This window comes from Halichoerus grypus, chromosome 9 (assembly GCF_964656455.1).
Source record: "Halichoerus grypus chromosome 9, mHalGry1.hap1.1, whole genome shotgun sequence".
Taxonomy (NCBI): domain Eukaryota; kingdom Metazoa; phylum Chordata; class Mammalia; order Carnivora; family Phocidae; genus Halichoerus; species Halichoerus grypus.
Window position 1 is genome coordinate 99,908,162 of NC_135720.1, and position 15,326 is coordinate 99,923,487.

General features: G+C 36.8%; 1 protein-coding gene across 1 annotated transcript in view; it reads left to right on the top strand.

The window, feature by feature from the left end:
- Positions 1–15,326, top strand: part of LOC118536626 (cysteine-rich secretory protein 2-like) — a 109,847-nt gene that overhangs the window by 26,387 nt on the left and 68,134 nt on the right. The window lies entirely within an intron of this gene.

Genomic DNA, 15,326 nt, shown 5'->3' on the forward strand with positions numbered 1-15,326 from the left:
TTTTCTTTTTTGAAAAAAGTCAGCCTCACTGATATTAACATTCTGATATTTTTTTAATGACTTAAAATAGCTTTAAGCCTTCTATTTACATTATATGTTAGCTAGATATAAAGGTTTCTGTAAAAAATGGTGAGTTTTTTGTTTATTTTGATAAGTGGGATCTTAATTTCTTTTGCATTTCATCATCTTTTTCCGTTCTAGAAACTTAAAAAAATATATTTTCTTGGTGTGAATGTTGCTAAAATTCAGTATGTTATTTCTAGGATGTGTGTTTGTTTCAAATCTTGGCTATTCTGCATATCATGTTATAACTTCTTTAAACCCAAGATCTTATGTCTTTATTCTATCATAGGATATTCTTTTTTCAAATGTTTTATCACCTTCATACATTTTCTCTCCCTTTATGACTTCTCCGAGATGGATATTGTCACTATTGTTAGTTTCCACACCCCTTGGCTTTGTCCTCACTCTCTTCTTGGTCCTTTTCTAGTACACTGTGTCAACGTTCCTTCACAAATTATCTGATCACTAATTCATTCTTTAGTTACTTGTATGTCTATTTTATTATACAGCCTATCCCTTTGAGTTATGTGCTTCAATTTTTTTCCATATTTAATATATTCCAGTGGTTATGCTTCCTAACTGCTTCATCTTCCTTCATATTTCCATTATTTTAATTTCCCTCAGGTTATTTTCCCATTTATTTTAATCTTGTGTTGAATTAATTTGGCTCCTTAGATATATTGTGCTGTTTGTTACCTTTCTTTCATAAGGGGGGAAGCTCCTCAAATATACTGATTTTTCCCCCTTATAATTGTTTTTATTGCCTTGGTTGCTAATGTCTGTAAGGTGAGCCAAACCTCAGGCACTAACTTCACGTGTGTGTGTGTGTGTGTGCACGCATGCATGCGCGCGCGTGTGTGTGTGCGTGTGTGTTACAAATGGACAAAAATATCAGTTAAGAGACCATGGATGTCATCTATCCTCTAGGAAATATTATAGCTCATCTACTTCAATAAATTCTCCTTTCCCAGATTATTTGTTGAAAGACCTCAGAGCCTGCCAGACTTAAACATAATTGTCCTTGGCTCCACACTTCAGCCTAGACCGGTGTTGGCTTTACATTACTCTACAATTGACACACTTAAAAAAAGAGAGAGAGAGAGATTTAGAACCAATCTTTAAGGCACTGTTTTCATGCTTTTTGTGCACATTTCTTTCTTTCTTTCTTTCTTGCCTTTTCTTTTTATTTTCCTGTTCCTTTTTTGCTTGACACTTTATTTTGCTTAGTTGTGAAACCAAAATTTCAGGACTATCCAGCGCTTATCTTATTAGATAAAGTTCACAAGATGTACCCCTCCCAACTGCTACTCCATCCTGATTGTACTCACTGGTTTGATCTCAACAAGACACAAGGGAAAGAGAAACAGTGCAACAAAAATCCTCTTCAGCAGCCCAGTCTCTCCCTCTGCACTTTGGACTTCCACTGAAAGCCATTTCTTTCTGCACCACCCCTCCCCAAGAAATGCAAGAACTCAACAATCTTGAGCCCTCATAAGACTCCCCTGCACCTGGTGATTACTAGCCCCAGCATCCCACTCCTCCCTTGTCTCATGACTGCTTCCCTGCGTGCCTAGGCATAGGGGAGAGTGCAGGCTGCTTTACCACTTCAAGATATTTGCCATCCCTTTGTACTCCTTTCCCACATTTTGAGGCATCTGTCCTTGCTTTTCTGATAGAAAAACAAAATAAAAGCTATGTGCAGAATTAGCTGTGGCTGCTCTCCCTTGCTGAGGCAGCCCTGCACGGCTGCTCAGATTGGTGTCTGAGAATTTTATTTCAGTGCACCACGATAGGGGATGTCAGTTTGCAAAAAATTCCCAGAAATATATCCTGCACCGGTGAAGTGGTTTTGTCAGAGGAAATCACGTTTCACTGTGGGGGGAAGTTTAGAAAATAAATTTGGGGCTGGGAGAAAAGAAGCTCTGTGTGAGATTGAAGGAGTGAAAATGCCGGGAGGCCTCCCCTGGGGTCTCTTCCACACACTGGCTAGACTTTTTCTTGTTTCTAAAAATACAGACTCCTTGCTATGTACTGTTAACGTCTTCCACAAATAAAACATGGAAAATTCAAGTATTTCAGTGTGTAAGCTAATGAAGCCTGGTAACCTTGGAATGGTATCAACCATTCACTAAATTTCATCTAAGTTATACTACTTTTTGTCACTAAAAAGAAAAAAAAAACCAAAACAAAACTATAAAATACTATCAAAGCCAGAACCATACAGATTTAGAAGTTAAATGATGACAAAATTAAATATGTCCAAGTATTAAATACAATGAACTCTGCATGTTCTGATTCAACATTTCTATTTATTCATAGTAGCTATTTATCTTTAGCAAAGCATGACTTTCCTTAAAAGCGAATCAGCCTAAGAAAATGATGTTTCAGGCTTCACCGGGCACTGTTTCCTTCTTTCAGCCACTCCAGAAATAGGACTCAAGTCTTCTGCTCCATACCTTTCCAGTGCAATTTTTCTTTTAGTTCCAGTTGAAAATGGATAAGGCCTTGGGGCACCTGGGTGGCTCAGTTGGTTAAGCGTCTGCCTTCGACTCAGGTCATGATGCCAGGGTCCTGGGATCGAGCCCCGCATGGGACTCCCTGCTCGGCGGGAAGCCTGCTTCTCCCTCTCCCACTCCCCCTGCTTGTGTTCCTTCTCTCACTGTGTCTCTCTCTGTCAAGTAAATAAATAAAAATCTTTAAAAAAATAAAAGTAAATAAAAAACTTGAAAAAAAGCAAAGAAAATGGATAAGGCCTTAGTAAACATATCAAATCCACTTCCAGCTTCTGAAACTTACATTTAAAGAGCACCAACTGTGTATCTTTCTCATGAAACTACAAACACAATATATTCAACTGTGCAAATCTTCCATGTTTGCCCCTGGGATTTAAGTGTAACTCTAGAAAATTACATAACTGCACACACAGTACTACCATAAATTATAAAACGTATTATAAGCAATCTTAATTTAATTTAAGAAAATTAAAAAAAAAAACTTGTACTCTTTTTGTAGTCCTGTTCTTCACCATGTAATATAAATGTAAATATAAATATTTAATGACTTCAGGAGAAATTACTGATAAACAAAATAGACAACATTAAGAAGTTATTTTATTTTTTAATCATGTAATTTTTCAAATAAACAGTAAAATTGAAGAATTTCACAGAAAATGCCCATATACACAGCACCTAGATTTTATCATTAACATTTTTCTACATATGTTTTACCATGTATCCATCCACATAGCCGTCCTTCTATCCATGCATTACTCCAAGTTATACTTGATGCATTTCAAAGTATTTTGCAGGTTTTTGAGGATTTTTACAAATACATCTGTGTAACCCAAACTATTATTAACATATAGAAATATCATCCCAGAAATTTTCCCCATGTCCCTTCTATTTCCCCTACTTCTACTTCAGAGGCAACTACTCTTGTAATTTTTATTCACTATAGATTAACTTGTTTGTATATCTTCATATGGATGGAATCACACAATACACACTCATTTATGGAAGAATTCTTTTAACACCATGATGCTTTTTGAGTATTGTATGTAGCAGAGTTTGTAAATTTTATTTCTAAGTAGCATTCCAATTTATGACGATTCCTGGCATATTTCAAGTTTTTACATTCCTGTACAAGCCTTTTCATCATCATATATTTTCAGTTATCTTGGATAAATATATTAGATTAGAATTGATGGGTCACAGGGTAGATGTAGGTTTAGTTTCATAAGAAACTGCCAGATCTTTTTTTCAAAATGGTTGTAATCCACTAACACTGTGAGAATCAGTTTCTCCACAGTTTCGCTAATGTTTGATGTTAATGTAATAGTAATAGTTTCTCATTGTGGTTTTATTTTTCACTCTCTTGATGGTTACTGAAATTAAGCACTTTTTCATGTGCTGACCAAATATATATATTATACACACAAACACACACACACACACACACAAAACACACAATCTTATTTGGGAAATGTCTGTTCACATTTTTACCTCTTTTAAAGTTGGAATGTTGTCTTTTTTTTTTTAATTTTAAGTTCATTTTATGTATCTTGGATAATACTGTCATTAGATGCATGTTTTATGAATATGCTTCCCCCAATATATGCTTCCCTATTCATTCTCTTGATGATGAGTTTGATTTAAAATGTTTTTATTTTTTCCTATTTTTTAAAATTTTTATTATGTTATGTTAATCACCATACATTACATCATTAGTTTTTGATGTAGTGTCCCATGATTCATTGTTTGCATATAACACCCAGTGCTCCATTCAATATGTGACCTCTTTAATATTCATCACCAGGCTAACCCATTCCCCCACCCCCCTCCACTCTAGAATCCTCAGTTTGTTTCTCAGAGTCCATAGTCTCTCATGCTTCATCTCCCCCTCCGATTTCCCCCCTTCATTTTTCCCTTCCTACTATCATCTTCTTTTTTTTTTTTTTAACTATAATGTATCATTTGTTTCAGAGGTACAGGTCTGTGATTGAACAGTCTTACACAATTCACAGCGCTCACCATAGCACATACCCTCCCCAATGTCTATCACCCAGCCACCCCATCCCTCCCATCCCCCACCACTCCAGCAACCCTCAGTTTGTTTCCTGGAAATAAGAATTCCTCATATCAGTGAGATCATATGATACATGTCTTTCTCTGATTGACTTATTTCGCTCAGCATAATACCCTCCAGTTCCATCCACGTCATTGCAAATGGAAAGATTTCATTCCTTTTGATGGCTGTATAATATTCCATTGTATGTATATACCACATCTTCTTTATCCATTCATCTGTCGATGGACATCTTGGCTCTGTCCGTAGTTTGGCTATTGCGGACATTGCTGCTATACACATGAGGATGCATGTACCCCTTCACATCACTACATTTGTATCTTTGGGAAATACCCAGTAGTGCAATTGCTGGGTTATAGGGTAGCTCTATTTTCAACTTTTTGAGGAACCTCCATACTGTTTTCCAGAGTGGCTGCACCAACTTGAATTCCCAACAACACTGTAGGAAGGTTCCCCTTTCCCCACATCTTTGCCAACATCTGTCATTTCCTGACTTGTTAATTTTAGCCATTCTGACTGGTGTGAGGGGATATCTCATTGAGGTTTTGATTTGGATTTCCCTGATGCCGAGAGATGTTGAGCACTTTTTCATGTGTCTGTTGGCCATTTGGATGTCTTCTTCGGAAAAATGGCTCTTCATGTCTTCTGCCCATTTCTTGATTGGATCATTTGTTCTTTGGGTGTTGAGCTTAAGAAGTTCTTTATAGATTTTGGATACTAGCCCTTTATCTGATGTGTCATTTGCAAATATCTTCTCCCATTCTGTCGGTTGTCTTTCGGTTTTGTGGACTGTTTCTTTTGCTGTGCAAAAGCTTTTTATCTTGATGAAGTCCCAATAGTTCATTTTTGCCCTTGCTTCCCTTGCCTTTGGCAATGTTTCTAGGAAGAAGTTGCTGTGGCTGAGGTCGAAGAGGTTGCTGCCTGTGTTCTCCTGTAGGATTTTGATGGACTCCTGTCTCACATTGAGGTCTTTCAACCATTTGGAGTCTATTTTTGTGTGTGGTGTAAGGAAATGGTCCAGTTTCATTCTTCTGCATGTGGCTGTCCAATTTTCCCAACAACATTTGTTGAAGAGACTTTTTTCCATTGGACATTCTTTCCTGCTTTGTCGTAGATTAGTTGACCATAGAGTTGCGGGTCCATTTCTGGGCTCTCTAGTCTGTTCCATTGATCTGTGCCTGTTTTTGTGCCAGTACCATACTGTCTTGGTGATGACAGCTTTGTCATAGAACTTGAAGTCCAGAACTGTGATGCCGCCAGCTTTGCTTTTCTTTTTCAACATTCCTTTGGCTATTCGGAGTCTTTTCTGATTCCATACAAATTTTAGGATTATTTGTTCCATTTCTTTGAAAAAAGTGGATGGTATTTTGATAGGGATTGCATTGAATGTGTAGATTGCTCTAGGTAACATTGACATTTTCACAATATTTGTTCTTCCAATCCATGAGTATGGAATGTTTTTACATTTTTCTGTCTCCCTCAATTTCTTTCATGAGTATTTTATAGTTTCCTGAGCCCAGATTCTTTGCCTCTTTGGTTAGATTTATTCCTAGGTATCTTATGGTTTCGGGTGCAATTGTCAATGGGATTGACTCCTTAATTTCTCTTTCTTCTGTCTTGCTGTTGGTGTATAGGAATGCCACTGATTTCTGTGCATTGATTTTATATCCTGCCACTTTACTGAATTCCTGTATGAGTTCTAGCAGTTTTGGGGTGGAGTCTTTTGGGTTTTCCACATAAAGTATCATATCATCTGCAAACAGTGAGAGTTTGACTTCTTCTTTGCCGATTTGGATGCCTTTGATTTCTTTTTGTTGTCTGATTGCTGTGGCTAGGACTTCTAATACTATGTGAATAGCAGTGGTGATAGTGGACATCCCTACCGTGTTCCTGACCTTAGGGGGAAAGCTCTCCGTTTTTCCCCATTGAGAATGATATTCGCTGTGGGTTTTTCATAGATGGCTTTTATGATACTGAGGTATGTACCCTCTATCCCTATACTTGAAGAGTTAATCAAGAAAGGATGTTGTACTTTGTCAAATGCTTTTTCTGCATCTATTGAGAGGATCATATGGTTCTTGTTCTTTCTTTTATTAATGTATTGTATCGCATAGATTGATTGAACCACCCTTGCAGCCGAGGAATAAATCCCACTTGGTCATGGTGAAAAATCATTTTAATGTACTGTTGGATCCTATTGGCTAGTATTTTGGTGAGAATTTTTACAACCATGTTCATCAAGGATATTGGTCTGTAATTCTCCTTTTTGATGGGGTCTTTGTCTGATTTTGGGATCAAGGTAATGCTGGCCTCATTAAATGAGTTTGGAAGTTTTCCTTCCACTTCTATTTTATGGAACAGTTTCAGAAGAATAGGTATTAATTCTTCTTTAAATGTTTGGTAGAATTCCCCTGGGAAGCCATCTGGCCCTGGGCTTTTGTTTGTTGGGAAATTTTTGATTACTGCTTCAATTTCCTTAATGGTTATGGGTCTGTTCAGGTTTTCTATTTGTTCCTGGTTCAGTTTTGGTAGTTTATACATCTCTAGGAATGCATCCATTTTTTCCAGATTATCTAATTTGCTGGCATATAGTTGCTCATAATATGTTCTTATAATTGTTTGTATTTCGTTATTGTTGGTTGTGATCTCTCCTCTTTCATTCATGATTTTATTTGTTTGGGTCATTTCTCTTTTCTTTTTGATAAGCCTGGCCAGGGGTTTATCAATCTTATTAAAACTTTGAAAGAACCAGCTCCTACGTTCGTTGATCTGCTCTACTGTTCTTTTGGTTTCTATTTCATTGATTTCTGCTCTGATCTTTATTATTTATCTTCTCCTGCTGGGTTTAGGCTTTATTTGCTGTTCTTTCTCCAGCTCCTTTAGGTATAGGGTTACGTTGTGTATTTGAGACCTTTCTTGTTTCTTGAGAAAGGCTTGTATTGCTATATACTTTCCTCTTAGGACTGCCTTTGTTGAATGCCAAAGATTTTGAACAGTTGTTTTCATTTTCATTTGTTTCCATGGACTTTTTTAAATTCTTCTTTAATTTACTGGTTGACCCATTCATTCTTTAGTGGGATGCTCTTTAGCCTCCACGTAGTTGAGTTCTTTCCGACCTTCCTCTTGTGAATGAGTTCTAGTTTCAAAGCATTGTGGTCCAAAAATACGCAGGGAATGGTCCCAATCCTTTGGTACCAGTTGAGACCTGATTTGTGACCTAGGATGTGATCTATTCTGGAGAATGTTCCATGCGCACTAGAGAAGAATGTGTATTCTGTTGCTTTGGGATGGAATGATCTGAATATATCTGTGAAGTCCATTTGGTCCAGTGTGTCATTTAAAGTCTTTATTTCCTTGTTGATCTTTTGCTTAGATAATCTGTCCATTTCAATGAGGGCGATGTTAAAGTCTCCTACTATTATTGTATTGTTTTTTATGTGTTTCTTTGATTTTGTTATTAATTGGCTTGTGTAATTGGCTACTCCCATGTTAGGGGCATAGATATTTACAATTGTTAGATCTTCTTGTTGGATAGACCCTTTAAGTAGAATATAGTGCCCTTCTTCATCTCTTATTCCTGTCTTTGGTTTAAAATCTAATTTGTCGGGCGCCTGGGTGGCTCAGTTGGTTAAGCGACTGCCTTCGGCTCAGGTCATGATCCTGGAGTCCTGGGATCGAGTCCCACATCGGGCTCCCTGCTCAGCAGGGGGTCTGCTTCTCCCTCTGCCCTCTTCCCTCTCGTGCTCTCTGTCTCTCATTCTCTCTCTCAAATAAATAAATAAAATCTTTAAAAAATAAATAAATAAAAATAAAAAAATAAAATCTAATTTGTCTGATATAAGGATTGCCACCCCAGCTTTCTTTTGGTGTCCATTAGCATGCTAAGTGGTTTTCCACCCCCTCACTTTCAATCTGGAGGTGTCTTTGGGTCTAAAATGAGTCTCTTGCAGACAGCATATTGATGGGTCTTGTTTTTTTATCCAGTCTGGTAACCTGTGTCTTTTGATTGGGGCACTTAGCCCATTTACATTCAGGGTAACTATTGAAAGATATGAATTTAGTGCCATTGTATTGCCTGCAAGGTGACTGTTACTCTATATTGTCTGTGTTCCTTTCTGGTCTATCTTACTTATAGGCTCTCTCTTTGCTTAGAGGAACTTTTCAATATTTCTTGTAGTACTGGTTTTGTGTTTGCAAATTCCTTTAGTTTTTGTTTGTCCTGGAAGCTTTTTATCTCTCCTTCTATTTTCAATGACAGCCTAGCTGGATATAGTATTCTTGGCTGCATATTTTTCTCATTTAGTGCTCTGAATATATCGTGCCTGTCCTTTCTGGCCTGCCAGGTCTCTGTGGATAGGTCTGTTGCCAATCTAATGTTTCTACCATTGTAGGTTACAGACCTCTTCTCCCGAGCTGCTTTCAGGATTTTCTCTTTGTCTCTGAGACTTGTAAGTTTTACTATTAGATGTCAGGGTGTTGACCTCTTTTTACTGATTTTGAGGGGGGTTCTCTGTGCCTCCTGGATTTTGATGCCTGTTTCCTTCCCCAAATTAGGGAAGTTCTCTGCTATAATTTGCTCCAATATACCTTCTGCCCCTCTTTCTGTTTCTTCTTCTTCTGGGATCCCAATTATTCTAATATTGTTTCATCTAATGGTATCGCTTATCTCTCAAATTCTGCCCTCGTGATCCAGTAGTTGTTTATCTCTCTTTTTCTCAGCTTCTTTATTTTCCATCATTTGGTGTTCTATATCACTAATTCTCTCTTCTGCCTCATTTTTCCTAGAAGTTAGAGCCTCCATTTTTGATTGCACCTCATTAATAGCCTTTTTGATTTCGACTGGGTTAGATTTTGGTTCTTTTATTTCCCCAGAAAGCGTTTCTCTAATATCTTCCATGCTTTTTTCAAGCCCCGCTATTATCTTTATAATCGTCATTCTGAACTCTAGTTCTGACATCTTACTAATGTCTGCATTGATTAGGTCCCTGGCAGCTGGTACTGCCTCTTGTTCTTTTTTTTTTTTAGAGGTGATTTTTTCCATCTTGTCATTTTGTCCAGAGGAGAATAGATGAATGAGAGAACAAAATGCTAACAGGGTAACAACGACCCCAGAAAAATATACACTAAACGAATCAGTACAGACCTGAATCCAGGGGAAAAGAAAGGGAAAGAAAGAAAAAAGAAAAAGAAAAAGAAGAAAAGAAGAAAAGGAAAAAAAAAGAAAAAGAAAAGAAGAAGAAAAAGACAAAAAAGAAAAAAGAAAATGATCAAATATGATCAGGCTGGTGAATAGATCAATGCCACAGACTAGATTTTTGGCATATTTTGGTCTGTTAGAAGAAACCATCTCCCAAAATTTTAAAGAAAGAAAACTTATATATGTACAAATATAAGGTAAATATGATGAGGGGATGAAATATGACTATAAAGATGGAAATTATAAAAGATTTTATAAAAGAAATTGATAAGATAAGAAGTTGGTTGAAAAAAGAAAGAATTAAAAAATTGAAAAAATAAAAAAGAGAGAATGTGATCAGGCAGGAGACTAGACAAAGCCATACACTAAAGATTTAGGGTATATTTTGGTCTGTTAGAAGAAACTGTATCCCAAAATTTTAAAGAGAGAACAACTTATATATATATATACACCAAAAACAGGGTTTACTACAATGAAGGGATAGAATATGAGTCTAAAAATGAAAAATAAGAAAGATTTTTAAAAAAGGGATTGATTAGATATTGGTAGAAAAAGGGAAAAAGAAAAATTCAAAAAAAAATAGAAAAAGAAAATAAGAAGATTAAAAAAATAAACTTTGAAAGACTAAAGAATCAGTGGGAAAAAAGCAATGAATTCCATGTGCTGTATTCCCCTAGTGCTGGAGTTCTGCAGTTCTCATTGATCGGTAAACTTGGTCTTGGCTGGCTGTTCTTGCTGATCTTCTGCGGGAGGGGCCTGTTTCAGTGGTTCTCAAACGTCTTTGCTGGAGGCGGAATTGCCCCACCCTTGCCAGGGTCCATGCTAAGTAATCTGCTTGGGTTTGCTCTCCATAGCCTTTGTTCCCTGCAAGCTTTCCCTCCAACCTTGGAGGATGAGTGTGAAAATGGTGGCCTCCCAATCTCTGCCCCAGAGGAGCTGAGAACTTGGGGCCCCACTCCTCAGTGAGCCCCCAGAGAAAAGCAGTCAATCACTCCTCTCTCCCCAGTTTCAGGCCTCACTCTGTGCTCACCCAGCCTGTGACAGAGCATTTCTATCTCTGGCACACGACCCTATGTGGAGTCTCCAAACCCAGCAGATCCCTGCGGTGCGCTCCCGTCTCGCTCCTCCTGGGGAAGGAAGGGGAGTCTCCCTGGATCTGCCGCTTGTTGGGTCCCCGCTGGAGGAACAGAGGCCCTACTGTGCCGCGGATCACAGTTTATGGCAACCCCGAGCTGAGAGCCCGCTCCTCGGCTCCATCTCTGCAGCCGGTTTCCCCGCTCCAATACCTGGGAGCTGTGCCGCACTCAGGCACCCCTGGTCTTTCTGTGACCCCAGGGTCCTGAGACCACATTGTCCCGGAGAGAGTTCCAGCCCCCCAACCCCCACCCCACCCTCGCTTAGCCACTGGAGCGACATCCCTCAGTGGAGCCGACTTCTAAAAGTTCTGATTTTGTGCTCCCCTGCTCTTTCACTTGTGGGTAGCGGCTGGCTGAGGCCCCCTCCCTCCGCCATCTATCTTCCCGAATATCACCTTAGATTCACTTCTCTGCATGTCCTACCTTCCAGAAAGTGGTCGCTTTTCTGTCCAGAGAGTTGCTGCTATTCTTTTCTTCGATCTCCTGTTGAGTTCATAGGTGTTCAGAATGGTTTGATCCCTATCTAGCTGAATTCCTGGGACCAGACGAAATTTAGGTCTCCTACTCCTCCACCATCTTGCTCCTCCTCCTATTTTTTCCTAATTTTTATGGCAAAATACAGATAGTGTCAAATTTGCCATCTTAACCATTTTTAACTGTACAGTTCAAGTGATATTAAAATACATCCATCATGTTGTACAACCACCACCATCCATCTCCAGACTTCTTTTCATCTTGTAAAACTGAAACTCTGTACCCAGTAAACAATAACTACCCAACCATCTCTTCTTTCAGTCTTTGGCCATCACCATTCTACTTTCTGTCTTTATGATTCTGACAACTCCAGGTACCTCAGGGGAGTGGAACTATACAATATTTGTCTTTCTGTGACTCACCTTTTTCACTTAGCAGAATGTCCTCAAGTTTCATTCATGTTGTAGCATGTGTCAGAATTCCCTTCCTTTTAATTTCATTATATGTACATACCACATTTTATTTATTCATTTACCTATCAATGGACACTTAGGTTGCTTCCATATTTTGACTACTGTGAATAATGCTACTATGAAAATAGATGTACAAATATCTCTTTGAGATCTTATTTTCAATTATCTTGGATATATACCCAGAAGAAGAATTGCTGGATCACATAGAAATTATATGTTTAATTTTTAGAAGAACCACCATACTGTTTTCTGCAGGGGGTGTGTCATTTTGTATTCCCACCAACAGTGTGCAAAAGTTCCATTTTCTCTACATTGTTGCCAACACTTCTCCCTCCTTGCCTCTCCCCCTTCTTTCCTTCCTTCCTTCCTTCCTTCCTTCCTTCCTTTTTCCTTTTTTCCTTTCTTCCTTTGATAGTTGCTCTCCTAATGGGCTAAAGTGGCACTTCATTGTAGTTTTGATGTACATTTCCCTAATGATTAGTGATGTTGAGCATCTCTTTAGGTGCTTATTGACAAAGTGGGTATTCAAGTCTTTGACAATTTTTATAAGGTTGTTTTTTTGTTGTTGAGTTTTAGGAGTTCTATGTATATTCTGGATATTTACCTCTTATCAGATACTTGATTTGCAAATACTGTCTATTTTGTGGATTACATTTTTACTGTGTTACTGTGTGGTAGTGTTTTTTGATGAACAAACTTCTTTAATTTTCGTGAAGTCTAGTTTATTCTTCTTCCTTTTTTGTCTATGACTTTGGTGTCAGATCCAAGAAATTATTGCCAATTTAGTATCATGATACTTTTGCCCCTGTGTTTTCTTCTAAGAGTTTTATAGATTTAAATTTTGCATTTAGGCCTTTGACCCATTTTGAGGTATTTTTTTTTTGTATACAGTGTTAGATAAGGGTCTAACTTGATTCTCTTGCATGTGGATATTCAATTTTCCCAGCATATTTATTGAAAAGATTGTCTTTTCCACATTTAATGGTCTTGATACTCTCGTCAAAAATTACTTGATCATACATGTGAGGGTTTATTTCTGGGATCTCTATCCTAATCCGTTGGCCTATATGTCTGTCTTTATGCCAGTATCACAGTGTTTAGATAACTATAGCTTTGTGGTAATTTTGAAAGGAAGTGCAATTCCTACAGCTCCATTCTTTTCAAAAATTGTTTTGGCTATCTGGGGTCCCTTGCAATTCCATATGAATTTGAAGACAGGTTTTTCTATTTCTGCAAAAACATCCTTGGCATTTTTATAGGGATTGTTTTGAATCTGTAGATAACTTTGGGTAGCACTGACATTTTAATGACATTAGAATTTCTAAACTAAGAACACATAATGTGTTTCCATTTACATTTATTTAAGTCTTTTTAAATTTCTTTCAGCAATGTTTTGTATTTTTTTTTTTTTTTTTGTACAAGTCTTTTACTTCTTTGGTTAAGTTAATTCTCAAGTATTTTATCTTATTGATGCTATTATAAATGCAATTATTTTGCAATTTCCTTTTCTGATTGTTTATCATTAGTGTATAAAAATGCAACAGATTTTTGAGTGTTGACTTTATATCCTGCTACTTTGCTGAATTCATTTTTTTGTTCTAATGGTTTTTTGGTGCAATATTTAGGGTTTTCTGCATCAGAATGATATCCTCTGTAAACAGAGAGAATGATACTTTTTCCTTTCCAATTTAGATAACTTTTATTTCTTTTTATTGTCTAATTTCTCTAGCTAGAACTTCCAGTAAAATACTTAATAAAATGTTATATCAGATATTAGAGAAAAAGCATTCAGTCTTTCATTATTGAGTATGATGTTTGCTGTGAATTTTTCTTTTTTTTTTTTTAAAGATTTTATTTATTTATTTGACAGAGAGAAAGATAGTGAGAGCAGGAACACAAGCAGGGGGAGTGGGAGAGGGAGAAGCAGGCTTCCCGATGAGCAGGCAGCCCGATGTGGGACTCGATCCCAGGACGCTGGGATCATGACCTGAGCCGAAGGCAGATGCTTAATGACTGAGACACACTGTGAATTTTTCACATTTCACTTTTATTATGTTCAGGTGGTTTTCTTTCTATTCCTAGTTTGTTGAATGTTTTTATCATGAAAGGGAGATGAATTTTGTCAAATGCTTTTTTCTGCATCAACTGAGATAATCATGTGTTTTCTTTTCCCTCTTTCTGTTAATGTGGTGTATTACATTGATTGATTTTCATATATTGAACCATCCTTGTGTTCCAGGAATAAATCCCACTTGGTCATGGTGTGTATAATTCTTTTAATATGCTGCTGAATTCTGTTTGCTAGTATTTGGTTGAGGATTTTTGCTTCAATGTTCATAAGAAATATTGATCTGCAGTTTTCTTTTCTTAAATTGCCTTTGTCTGGTTTTGGTATCAGAGTAATCCTGACATCATAGAATGAATTAGAAAGTGCTCCCTTCTCTTCATTTTTTTTTTTAAGTTAGAGAAGAATTGGTATTAGTTGTCTTGTAAATGTTTGGTAGAATTCACCAGTGAAGCCATCAGGTCCAGGGCTTTTCTTTATCAGAAAATTTTTGATTACTGATTCTAACACCTTACTAGTTATAAATCTATTGTTTTTTTGTTTTTTTTTTTTATTTCTTCATGATTCTGTCTTGGTAGGGTTTGTGTTTCTAGGAATTTGTCCATTTCACCTAATATATCTGATTTGTTGCTATGAAATTATTTATAGTACTCTCATAATCATTGTTCTTTCTGTAAAATCAATAGTAATGTCTTCACTTCCATTTCTTATCTTAGTAATTTGAGTCTTTTTTTTGTTAGTCCATTTAGATAGAGGTTTGTCAATTTTGTTGATCTTTTCAAAGAACAAAATTTTTTTTTAATTTTGTCTATTGTTTTTCTATTTTCAATTTCATTTACCACTGTCCTAATCTTTACTATTTCCTTTCTTCTGCAACCTTTGAATTTAGTTTGTTTTTCTTTTTTCTAGTCCCTTAAGTTAGGTTGTTAATTTGAAGTCTTATTTAACTTCATTAGAGCAAGAAATTTCCTCTTTAACATTACATTTGTTTGTGTCCCATAAATTTAATTGTATTATTTGTTTGTATTTTCTTTCTTCTGTAAGCATTTTCTAATTTCTCAGTGGTCTGAGAATAAAATAAAGTCATAAAAACAGGTCATTCCCGCTTACCCTAGAATATATCTAAAGCTAAAGGCTGACACCAAGCTATGTTGTTAACAGAAATATTTATAAAGATAAAAACAGAAGCATACTACGATGCCTCGAATAAACAAGGAGTCATAGAACCATTTTTACAAATCACCTCTTTATTTGGTACTAGTTTTTATATCTTAATATAATTAAGATTTGCCCTGGCTGAGGGTTTTTGTTTTATTTTGTTTCATTTTGTTTTA